Source organism: Nothoprocta perdicaria, unplaced genomic scaffold, assembly GCF_003342845.1.
Source record: "Nothoprocta perdicaria isolate Ctin4 unplaced genomic scaffold, notPer1 scaffold_184, whole genome shotgun sequence".
Classification (NCBI taxonomy): domain Eukaryota; kingdom Metazoa; phylum Chordata; class Aves; order Tinamiformes; family Tinamidae; genus Nothoprocta; species Nothoprocta perdicaria.
Window position 1 is genome coordinate 1,152,583 of NW_020455027.1, and position 12,280 is coordinate 1,164,862.

Here is a 12,280-nt window from a genome sequence, read left to right on the forward strand (position 1 = left end):
TCAATTTCTTAGGTTTTTTAAAAATGAAAATTTAAAAAAATGAGTTTATTAAAGAGTAAATGATGATCAGGGGATAAGAGCTATAGCTCACAAAAATCATAAGCATCTTCAGCAAAATTTAGAAAGAGAAAAGCTCAAGTCCAAAATCATCATTCTGAAAACTCTTCTTCATCTTGAAGGTACTGAAAGGCCACAGCTCTAAATTTTGTGATTCCAGCTGCTTAAGTCCTGTGATTACCCCATTCTGAACTCTCTCCAGAGCAGAGTGAAGTTAAGCAGCTGGTTAACTCCAAAAGTGTGTCAGTATTCAAGAAATAGTCTTTCTTATAAGCACTTGACATTCTGTCAAACTGTTAAAAAAAGATCACAGTAAGACTGTGCTCCCAGAAAACAGACAGACTGAGAGTCAGACACATTTTGCACCTGKGAAGGAATAACTGCAGGAATAACCCTATCAATACAGAATAGGGGTCGACCTGCTGGAGAGCAGCTCCACGCAGAGGGACCTGGGAGTCCTGGTGGACACCAAGTTAACCATGAGGCAGCAGTGTGACCTCATGGCCAAGGAGGCCAATGGGATCCTGGCCTGCATCAGCAGGAGTGTGGCCAGCAAGTCGAGGGAGSGGGTCCTGCCCCTSTCCTCARCTCTGGTGAGGCCRCACCTGGAGTATTGRGTGCAGTTCTGGGCTCCCCAGTATAAGAGGAGGGAGTAGCTGCTAGAGAGGGTCCAGTGTAGAGTGACAAAGATGATTAAGGGACTGGAGCATATGAGGAAAGACTAAGCGAGCTGGGCCTGTTTAGCCTGGCGAAGAGAAAACTGAGAGRGGATCTGATTAATATGCATAAGTACATGAAGGAGGAATGCAGGGAGGAAGGGGCCAAACTCTTCTCYTTGGTGGCCAGTGACAGGACAACGGGCAATAGGTGTAAGTTGAAACACAGAAAGTTCCACCTGCCTGTGAGGAAGAACTTCTTGTCTGTGATGTTGCCAGAGCCCTGGAACAGGCTGCCCAGGGAGGTTGTGGAGTSTCCTTCTCTGGAGATCTTCCMAACCCACCTGGATGCCRCCCTGTGCCACATGCTCTAGGTTTCCCTGCTTGAGCRGGAAGGTTGGACTAGATGATCTCTAGAGGTCCCTTCCAACCATAACCATTCTGTGATTCTGTGATTTTGTTTACAAAATACTTCTGACAGTGAAGCCTCCATTCAGAATTTTTTTTTCTAAAAAAATCACCCTCAGATCACAAAGGTAMTACACATACAGATCCTTTTCTCAGGCAATGTATAGATGCTGCAGAACTATAGTTTGCCATGATGCATTCCAGATCCCTGGAAACTCATTGTATAGGAACTTCTTTAGTCKGTCAGTCTGAATTAATGAGTACTTTTAGATCAGGAAAAGAGTGGTGAGAAGCATCCTTACCATTCCTGTGACACTGACATAGATTCCTCATGATTGGAGCTGTCAAGCAGACCTGTTGCTTCAGCTTATCCAGCTGCYTCTCCCATCTTCCTACCCTTCCCTTTTTTCACTTCTTAGGATTATGGAAGCACCCTTGCCAGGCTTGAATCCCTTTAAGATGGGGTAAAAAAGTTCAATTCATGCTCTTTGCTAAGCAACTTTGAGATAGTTTCAATCATAATATTAACATGACATTGTGCTAAAAMAAATGGTTTTCCAGCTTTAACAATTTTACCAGTAAATCCAGCCCCTCAAAAATRTATACCAGGTAGCCTAAGATTTTCATAGATGTATTTTCTTCGTAGCATCACAGGAAAAGTCAAAAGATCTGTCTGTAAAGGATGTTCTCAAGATGAGGAGCAGAGATGTACACAYAATGTTCCTTTTCATTTTAGGAAGTACTACAGATATCATAAATTTGCATAATTCTTTAATTTAAATATACTGGGCTTCAGTTGCACTTTATCAAATCTTKATCTAAAAACATAGACATTTCAGAGAATAAATATAACATCAACCATTACAGAAGTGAACAGTTAATACTTAACTACAGATATTTTGTATGCACTGTCTGTGATGAATAAGCTGTAATGAGAAAGTGGAAACTGCTCATTATCCCATTAGTAGCTCTTCAGTAGCTAAAAAAGACATAAAGCTTCTCTGCTGACAGCTATTGCAGAAAATARCTACAGATCCTGGGGATTTCTCCACTGGCTAGCTGCCAAAAACTTTTATGCATGTAATTTGCCATCATTATTGTTTAGAACTATTTCTGAGGGCATCTGATGATGTCAAGTTTTTTGCACATGTTCTCTAAACAAGACATAAAAATTATCACAGCTTGTAATCTCTACCCATTCAAACTAGTTTTCCAAAAGTTTCTAACGTTTGTACTTAAGAAGGTTTAAATAGGAAAGAATCAAGCCTCAGGCCTCCACAAGGAAACTTTTTTTCCCCATTTGTAGAGGCTATCTCCAATTTTTAACTTCACACACTCTCCTGAAATGCCTAAATTTTTCAAAGGAAAGAGAATTTGTTTCTGAGAAAGCTCTCAAATATTGCCTGTGGCTTGCCAGGTTGTAGGAAAGGAAGATTACATCCTGTGTTCTGCTTATGAGCCTAGAAAATAATCTCAAATTAATTTTATCACTTCTTTTTATGATCAAACTTCTATGGGAAGCAACCATGCCCATTTCTAATCCTGGCAGACATACCAAAATATGTCTATACATTAGTCAGCTTCAAAGTAATCCTTTCCCTAGAGGCAGCTAAAAAAGGTAACTAAAGATTAACAGAGAAAATTGTCAGATGTAAATTTGTTTCTTCTACTTTCCTTCTTTCTTTTTTCTTTTAAATGCCCTTTTACAGCATTACACTTGATAGTATAACATGCATTTCCAAACTGTTGCTAAGSAGTCAGTATTAACTAACCTCCATACTATACTACAATGTACAGATATACAAGCTAAGAAGGATTTTGTACAGTCCTATCTCAAGAGCTTTTTAGTATAAACATTCTTGAGCTTCCARTTCCTAGACTGGCAATTATATACAGCAAAAAGAGATATTCACTAAGTCTCTTCCTCACCACCATAAATCTATAAAATTCTGTCCTAATACCTAAGAGCTGGCATTACAAAGTTAAAGGAGAAATCTGACTGTCAAAATCCCTTTTGGAAAATCTTACAAAATATGTTCTTTCGCCAACAGGATGTATTTTTTGGTTTTTAGYCAAACCCAGTGTCTTGCTACATTATAAAATAACTGTATTTTTGTCATGCAAGTATTTTTTTTATTCACCTGTTCTTCACAATCAACACGTTTTTCAGCATAAAGACAGAAGACTTCAGTCAGTTAAGTTCCATTTTTTATTGACCCCTAGTAAAATCTAGTAACAGAAAAATGATTAGAGCTTGTTATTCATACTGTTATTCATACTGATCCTCACTCAGTTATTGGAATATTTCAAATGGTTTCTGTTTCAGCACTCTCACAAGAATGTTTTCACTCCATATGATTGCAGTTATCCACTATCCTCTAATTAATAGCCCATTGCCTCTTTCTTGATTTACACACTAGTTATGTTGCTAGACACAATACTCGAAGAGCTTCTCACTCCACTATTTGTAGATGCCAAAAGATAGGTATAAAGAGTATTCACAGAAAGGAGAGGAGAGGACAGGAAAAATGTGGCCAAGTGTATTTAATGAAGTTAAGRGACTTTTTATATTAATGCCATAATGCCATAAGAAACCTTATCAACAGTTATCTTGTGCTCATAAGGATTGAAATTTTTGGAAATTGTAACATTATTTGTACTTGAATTGGTGCTCAGTGTATGTTCTCCATCATTTAATTATTAAAGTGCAATGACAGACATTTTTATATCTTTCCCAGTTCTTGTTCTTTCATAAGTAATATGGGGGCCTGCTGTTCATTTTATTCCTGAGATCACAATCCTGAGATCACTGAAATTTTAAAATCACTTATTCAATACGAAATAACCCCTGATTAGGAGATYATGAATATATTGTCATTCTATGAGTTGAAGAGGCTGTCGTTCTGTGACTTTTACACAAACAGACAAGCCATTATGAGTTCATATCAGTCCTAATATAAAGGAATCAAATACTTTTTCATCCTTTCATTGCTTCTTCTATCTTATAAAGTGACTGGAAATATTTCTCCTTCTTCCATCTATTGCTTTAGTTTTTACTCTCTTTGCTAAATATAWAATTTCCATAATTTCCAGTCTAGATTGTTGTTTTCATATATTAAAGGTTGTTATTCATATATTAAATAGAGCTTTGGGTCAAAAGTCTTCTTGTTGGCCAGCTTGTACTTATACCGCATTTTACTTAACACTCTACTGCATGCAGCTGTCACTAAGATAAAATGTAAAAAACAAATCATAGATTACCTCTACAGGTTTAAGACAGAGGAAAAAGAATATTAGGYTGCAAGAAGAAGCGAAACATCTCTAGAAAAAGAATTCTTGTCCCACCTATCCTGACTTGATGCACCTTTCTCCATCTCCTTCATCGGCATTGGGTCACCGCATACTGCCCTGGCAGATCTTACAGAAGCCAAGCAGCTGCAGAGCTGTGCAGCAATTAAAAAATTGTGTCTCTCACTCTACTTGCCTCTTCCTGCACAGTTTCAACACCCATCTCACACCCATCTCACAGTGTGAGCCCATGCACAGCTCATCACACAACGCGGTGCTGAGGCAGGACTGCATCCTGCAACGGGGTCTGGGGAAGGCAGCTGGCAAGCAAGGCAGGAGACACTCCTCCTAGGGAACATGCAGGGGTATCTGTAGACTATACCTAGCAGCTTTATGATTAAATTGAGACAATAATGATTGAATTTCTAATACCATAAAAAAGTCATACAAACATTAGTAACGATAGCCAGTTTTAGAGTTTTCTATATAATGCTGTCTAGCTATGGCACATTCTCTGAGACAAATAGGAAGAAACAGCACAGCAGAAGCACCAATGCTGTCTCCCACAGCAGCTGGGATTTTTCACACTGATCTACCATCCAAATTCCTGGCAGATGTAACAGATCTCACTTGACTCMTGAACGCAAGTGTCACAAGCTGAGATGCTGTAACTACAGATCACTCTATCCTCTGTAAAAGTCCTGCCAATTCATCCCAGAATCCTGCTAATTTGAGATGGCCGTGAACCTGTGCTGGAGGAAGGTTAGACCCTTCCTACTGGATGTCAAATGGACCATGACCAGTGCAACATGCCTTGGCTCTTGCTAGCTAGCATATCTACCTGCAGCTTTTTTTCTTTTTTTGGACTCTATCTTCAAGAGTTAATTCATTTTTTTTGCCACCCAAACACATTTTATCTGAAGGATGGGATAAATTCATTATGCTTCAATTACCTTCAAGATTCTATGCGTCTTGTTTTTCTTCATACCTCTTCTATGCCCTCTTGATTTTCACAATAAGACATCTATTGAGCCTCATTTATTTAAATTCTCCCTTGGTAACTTGGGCACATAGTCCTGTCTGGTGCAGAGAAAGGAGCAAGATGACATTCACGATCTTGATCTTCGACTTAGAATTTGAATGAGTTCAACAAGTGTCATAGGCATAGTTTCCAAGTTCTTCCAGGTCAAAGCAAACAGCAGACTTCAAGATGCCACTGAAATGCATTAAGACTACAAGAGGTGCTCCAGGGTAGTGCAGTGGTGAAAATAGACAGATCTTTCAGGTATAAGAGAAACAGAATGATCCGGCCTACATGTATTTTAGCCTACATGATAGATGACTTGTMAAGTATTTTTGATGAGGGGATAGTGATTGTTTCATAGTGCATAGTAAATAGTACATAATCATGTAAATCTCTGAAAATAATGATATATTCCACAGGAAAATTAGAAATCTTAGTATCTATTCTGAGAATACTATCAGCATTTTGAGAGTACTATCAGTATTCATGCCCGTGACTCTCCATTTCTGAATTTTCTAATTGCCTGCTCAAAGATTATATGTACATGATCAATACTCAGAAATAATGAGTTCTACTATTGAGATTTTTGCTTATAAATTCACACAAAATTAAAAAAAAAAATAAAAAACAAATAAAAAGGACATATTTGCCCACATTATACACTTGCTTGTAAAAAATGTCCTTAGTATTTACTAGCTTTAGGGTCTTCCTCAGGTCATATCTGGAATCTTAATATAAACATAGGGGAAATTATCTTTAAGATCACCTCTAGGGCAATTTTTAGCACTTAATAGACAAAAAGCGATTCTGCACTGGTTACTTACTTTAAAGTTTTATGATTGTGCTGATTAAAATTTCAGCTCGGCTTTATTCATCTGATTTGCTAGATGCTTTTGGTGTGTTTGCGCTATTGCACTCTAACCACAGCCTTCTTTTATCTCCTCAGTAAATGTKTCCACTTTAAAAATCAATTCTTCCTTACACTATTTGTATACAAACAACACTCTGGTCTTCCAGTGCTTTTCATCTATGCTTATATTCATTATATTAATATTTATTATATTCATATATGTTTATTTCCATTTCATTTTTAGGTAATTTATGCTGTTCAAAGAGAAGGACTTACTTTTCATTTGTTTAAAAATATAATCTTCCAGGATACTATAGATAGGGTTCAGTTTAACCTGTGCCTGAACAGATTTAAACTTACAGTTCCTCTCTCCAAAACTAATTCTCCCAACAATCAGGCCAACAACTGCTGCTACAAAAGGAATAGATGTAAAAGGTGCTTAACCTTTCTTAAAGTTGTTCCACTTGGTGTGAACTGTTGCAAATTCATAGCATCAAATAAAGAAATGTATAAGCATAATTCTGTTTATGACTGGTGAGGGACTCATCTAGATAGACGTGCTAAGTTTAATCTCTGCCTCTATGAAAATGATACATTTTTGTTTAAATTCTTTTCTGTCTCAAATTTATACCAAGTATATTTTGAACTCTATTAGCATGAATAATGTAGGGTCCCTTCTTTTTATTCCTTCTTTCAATTAGAGAGTGTTACACAGTGGCAACCAGTAATTGCCTACACATGAGGGAAAAGTTTCCTTGGTAGTTTGGTTGCTCGGGGGCAACATTTGTTTTGCTTCTTATGTAAAACCATGCGTTATCATCTAAGCCAGCCTTAATACATAAAGAAAACTTTGCATGTTATATGTGAATTGACTTATAACTTTATTTCACGGTACTGTATTTCAGATTCAGTGGCACGCAGCTTTGCTACTGACATTAATGGGTCTGCCTCATTGATTTCAGTGGCTCAGTCTTCAGTCCTCTCTAAAGTGATGTGCACCCTGGTCTATGGAGTGTAGGCCTGACCACTTACTGCACTGCTGCATTAGTTCCTTGGCTACCTACACACTTGAGTTTGCTTCCACATGATCAAGGTTGTATGGGGAATGACGTACACCTGCTTCYTGTCCTGATGTGAAGTTAGTTAGCACACTACCTGGAGCTCACACAGAAACCAGGACTAACAGGCCCTAAGAGCATGCTTTTCCAATGACTAGTTTCAGTCAAAAAAAAGTGAAGGTTTCTGCCCCAAACCCATCAGTATGATAGAAAGTGAGACGAAAATATGTCGTATGTTACATATAGAAAGAAGTACTTCTTTTGGATTCCACAGACCAGCACCCAGCACTCTCTGTCCCACCGTAATCAAGCAAATACAGAATGCCTTATGCATTTTAAGCAACATATTGGTCAAGTTTGCTGGTTACGCAGTAAAAATGTTTTTTTTTTCCTCTCAGTGAATGAAAGGGATACTTACAATACATATCAATGAATGATAAAAATAAAAGGATCATAAAACTTCTTTCATCTAGTAACTTATATGTATAGATGATACTGCACCTCTTTTATCTGCAAGCAGTATGATGACCGAATTTTTATTCATATAAATTCTTTCCCAGTGATCCAATATTTTGCTTTTATATCTTTCTTCATGCTTTTTTTTTTCTATAATGAGAGACACTCTCAAAAGACCTAAAAAAAAACCATAATAAGCAATGCTGTATGTTTAATATAATTCTATTCCTGTAAAGAGAATTTTTAGCTTGTGAAGCAATGTTTGTTCCTATGCTGGTTTAAAGTGCTCAAGCTCTTAGAGACAGGGATAAACGATAACCTTTCTGTTTTCAAGGTTGAGCTCAGGGAATTAACTGTCTATTTTCAATAGCTTTAATGAAAGTTCTGAACTAGAACATTATTCAGCTCTGTAAAGTCATCACACATGGGGAAAGAAAGAGCTAGGGGATCTGTGAAAAGAAGATGTGGCTTTCAACTTAATTAAAACATTCATCCATAGTCATAATGTCTATTTTTTTTTATTCATAGCTGTGGTTTTTTGGTTTTTTTTTTTTTGTTTTTAACCTGGGAAATTTAGAATAATTTTAGAAACTAGTTCCAGAAAACCACCCTAAGTGATACAGACTCTCATCTTCATCCCAACTACTTACAATATTTGCATGAAATTTTTTGATTACACTGAAAAAGGTGACTATATGACCCATTTATACCAAGCAAATGACAAGGGCATCACTTCTTGTGAAGTGCTGTAGCAAACAGTTCAGCTTAAATCAGAACCATAGTTTCTATACTGATCGTCCCAAAATGGCCTAAGAAATAGAGCATCTGAAAGTAGGCCTCAGTAGTGTTTTTCAAGGTAGGTATGTAACCTTTCCTTGTCATTATACAATTTAGAATCCCTCTTCCCTAGTGAAAATGATTCTTTAAAACACACTTTTGACCATGCTTAGCCAGAAATGAAACAGAATACCTGAAATTATGTCAGTATAGAAAAGGTAAATTGATGCAACGCATAACACATACTCTAATCTTAGCTAAATTCTGCTGTCTTTACTCCAGTAGCATTTTTACAGGCTCTCAGGTAGCAGGCGAATCCCAGTGAATATGCATTCAGGTAAATCTAAGACATTTTCTAGATCTTATATATTTTAACATTTTGAAATAGTTCAAAATGTATCTATGAAAGAAAGGCCAGCATACAGGCTAATCCTGAAGGCCTTTACAAACATTAAATTGAAATCTGCAATCAAAAAGTCTTCTAGACAATTACGCAAAAGGGATATCAAAAAAGAGTACGAAATACCTAACCTTTCAATCTCAGCTGATAAACTAAATATACAGAAAAAAAAAAAAAAAAAAAAAAAAGCTGCTATGTTCTCTGTTTACGTTAGGTGGCACTATCTGCACAAATTTATATTTTATGTCAAAAAGAGCGGCAAAACAATCTTTTCTTAAGCAAAATACCGTCATACAAAAGGTACTTAATTTGCAGTGAATATAAATATCTTAAAGTAAAATCTGCAATCAAAAAGTCTTCTAGACAATTACGCAAAAGGGATATCAAAAAAAAATAAGAAAAACCTAAACTTTCAAGAAAAACTGAAAAAAAAAAAATAAATAAAAAAAAAAAAAAAAAAAAAAAAGCTGCTATGTTCTCTGTTTACGTTAGGTGGCACTATCTGCACAAATTTATATTTTATGTCAAAAAGAGCGGCAAAACAATCTTTTCTTAAGCAAAATACCGTCATACAAAAGGTACTTAATTTGCAGTGAATATAAATATCTTAAAGTATTTAGATGCGCAAAAGTAATTAGCTTCAGCATAAAAGAAACGTTGCAAGGAATAACTATCAGGAAATAAGAAACGACATGGGGCTTATTAGAAAACCTTGTTCTCCAAAAGGCTTATTATTAAATATACATTGCACACCCTACCTCTAAACAGGATTCTGTTTTAAGAAAAACAGAAGTCAAAACTCATCTATGACTCATCTTATTTAGCTACATTATAGCAACTTGCCAGGACTCTGACATACTTCAGTTGTTAGTGAAGAAATTTCTCAGAAAAAAAGTTGACTGAGACAGAACTTCCATTTTGGAACATTTGTGAAGATTTCAGTGTGGTTCATCTTGTGTTAAAATGAAGTCAGTCCTGTTACATTCGTTGTAGAAAAGGAATGAAGGAGGGAGTAAACTGCTGCCTACACGTCAGGCCAAACACAGACGTGAGAATCCAGTGTCTCTAGGCAGTACCCAAAAACAATGATGAGAGCATAAGAAGGTTCTCTGATTCTGAAGAAAACTTTTCATACATCCACCCTCTCCTGCCAAATGTTTTCTCTGTTGAAATACCATAGTTTGGCAACGGAGTTCCAATTCACTATAGTCTTAGCTATCTGTATGCCAATAGTGAGCAATCACAGTTGAAAATATCATCAGAAAGGATTTCTCATAAGACTTAGGACAGTCATGCTTCTGGTCCCAGGGAAAACAGCACTCTGATCTTCTGAGTTTAGTCAGACTTGGAAAAAAAAATACAGTCAAGTGGAGAAGAACGGTTTGATGTGACATATCTAAATATTTCATAAACATGGAAAAGAAATGACTCTCTATTTTGTTGTTGTGTCTCTAACTTAATAACCGTGGAGTTCAAACAATCACACTGGATAACCTAAGGAGTTAGGGTCAGATTTGTAAAGGCAGACAGATGCTATCTGAAATTTTTACCTACGTGCCTTGCTCCTTTGGCTGGTAATTCTATCAGATCAGATTTTTATTCAGTGCAAGCTCATGGAATTTGTCTGTACTCACAGAGAATGATTACCCAAACAGTCTGTGACTTAGATGGGAGTAGATATCAAAGTCTTTTAAAAATCATCAAAGGACTCAAAAGGCAACTTTATGTATCAGGTAAAAAATAGCCTCCTAAGCCTACTAAACCTGACAGAGATTTTTAGTAAATTTAAAGATTCAAACAAGTAATGTTGAATTAATGTTCTTCTGCTCTGCTTATGCCCAGATGAAAAGCTATATTCATTTGGAATTATGGTTGATTCTCTGTGATTTAATGTGCATGATTTGGGATGTGATAGGGATATGATAGGGATGTTGCAAACAGCACCAGAAAAAATTTGGGCTCCTCAGCATCAAGGTTAAATATAAAAGAAAACAAAGCATGCATTTAACATACAGACTTAGCTGTGCCTTGAGAAAACATCATGCAATAATTATGCAGCTATTGCTAAATGTGCCACAGAACTGCAGTCCCAGATAAGATAGAAACGATTACCAAAGACTCTTACTTTCTATTTCCTTGCTAATATTGCTGTTTCAGAGATTAATTAAGGATGACCAATCTGTTTACTAGAAAAATGTCTCCCTCAACAGCAAAAATCAGAAAATACGGAAAAGGAAATCAGTATAATTTTTCTGTTGCTTCTAGGGAAACTACCTTGTTATCAGTATCAAAGATTGTGAAGAAATATAGCAAAATCTTGCTGAAAAAACTTTTTGACAGCAAAGATTACAAGGTCAACGCACAATGTCTTTCCAGAATTACTGGTGTGTACAGGAAGATGAAATGGGGCTTTCAGCATCTAATAAGCTAGCTGGAGAATGAAAACATGTAAGTGACATTTATGGCATTTATAAAAGTTCCAAGTGCAGTGCTGATATGGATATGTTTAAGATACAGCAGAACACAGTATCCTCAGAAAGTGGCTTTGCTTCCATTTATTTGTATATGAAACTGCTTACATCTGAAGGAAAGAGGAGATAATTTTGTATTCTGCTTTTACTGGAACTGTATCCATGATTATAAAAAGAGAGGTCTGGGCATAAAAAGCAAGCACTTCAGTTAAAGTAGTTAATATGTACAGCAGCACATACTGCAACAGAGAATATTGTGCATTTTTATTATCTTTCTGCTATTTTGCATTTACTTGAGTAAGGAAGTATCAGTGGATCCAATGACAGTCATTTATCACTTGTCCTCCTTGAAGCAAACATCCTTGAAGTTGAACCACTGAAATATACATATAATATATATATAAACACTCATTGTCTATATTAGGAGATGAACTGGACAGAACGAACTCAAGTGTGCTGCCTCTGGTGCCTTGTAACATTCATACTTAATGTTATCTACCTTGTCCATTGAAACAGTACTGGGTCAAGGCTGCACAAAAGGATTAATACATTCTCATCATTGTGCTTTTGATAGAGTCCATGCGGATGATTCATACCCCGATAGATTTCCAGACAATGGTATGGAAGMGTCAATGAGCGTAGCAGATGAACAGATTGAAGGCAGAACATGACATTGTCTTGTGATACCCCCTTAATTGGATTACTATTGGTCATCCTCTGCCCATAATGGACTATTACAAATTTTCCTTCCACCAGCAAGATTGATGTGATTTTGGCACTTGCCCACATGCCAGGCAGCATTCTATTAAGCAATGCCTGGACAGCTCAGGGCTTA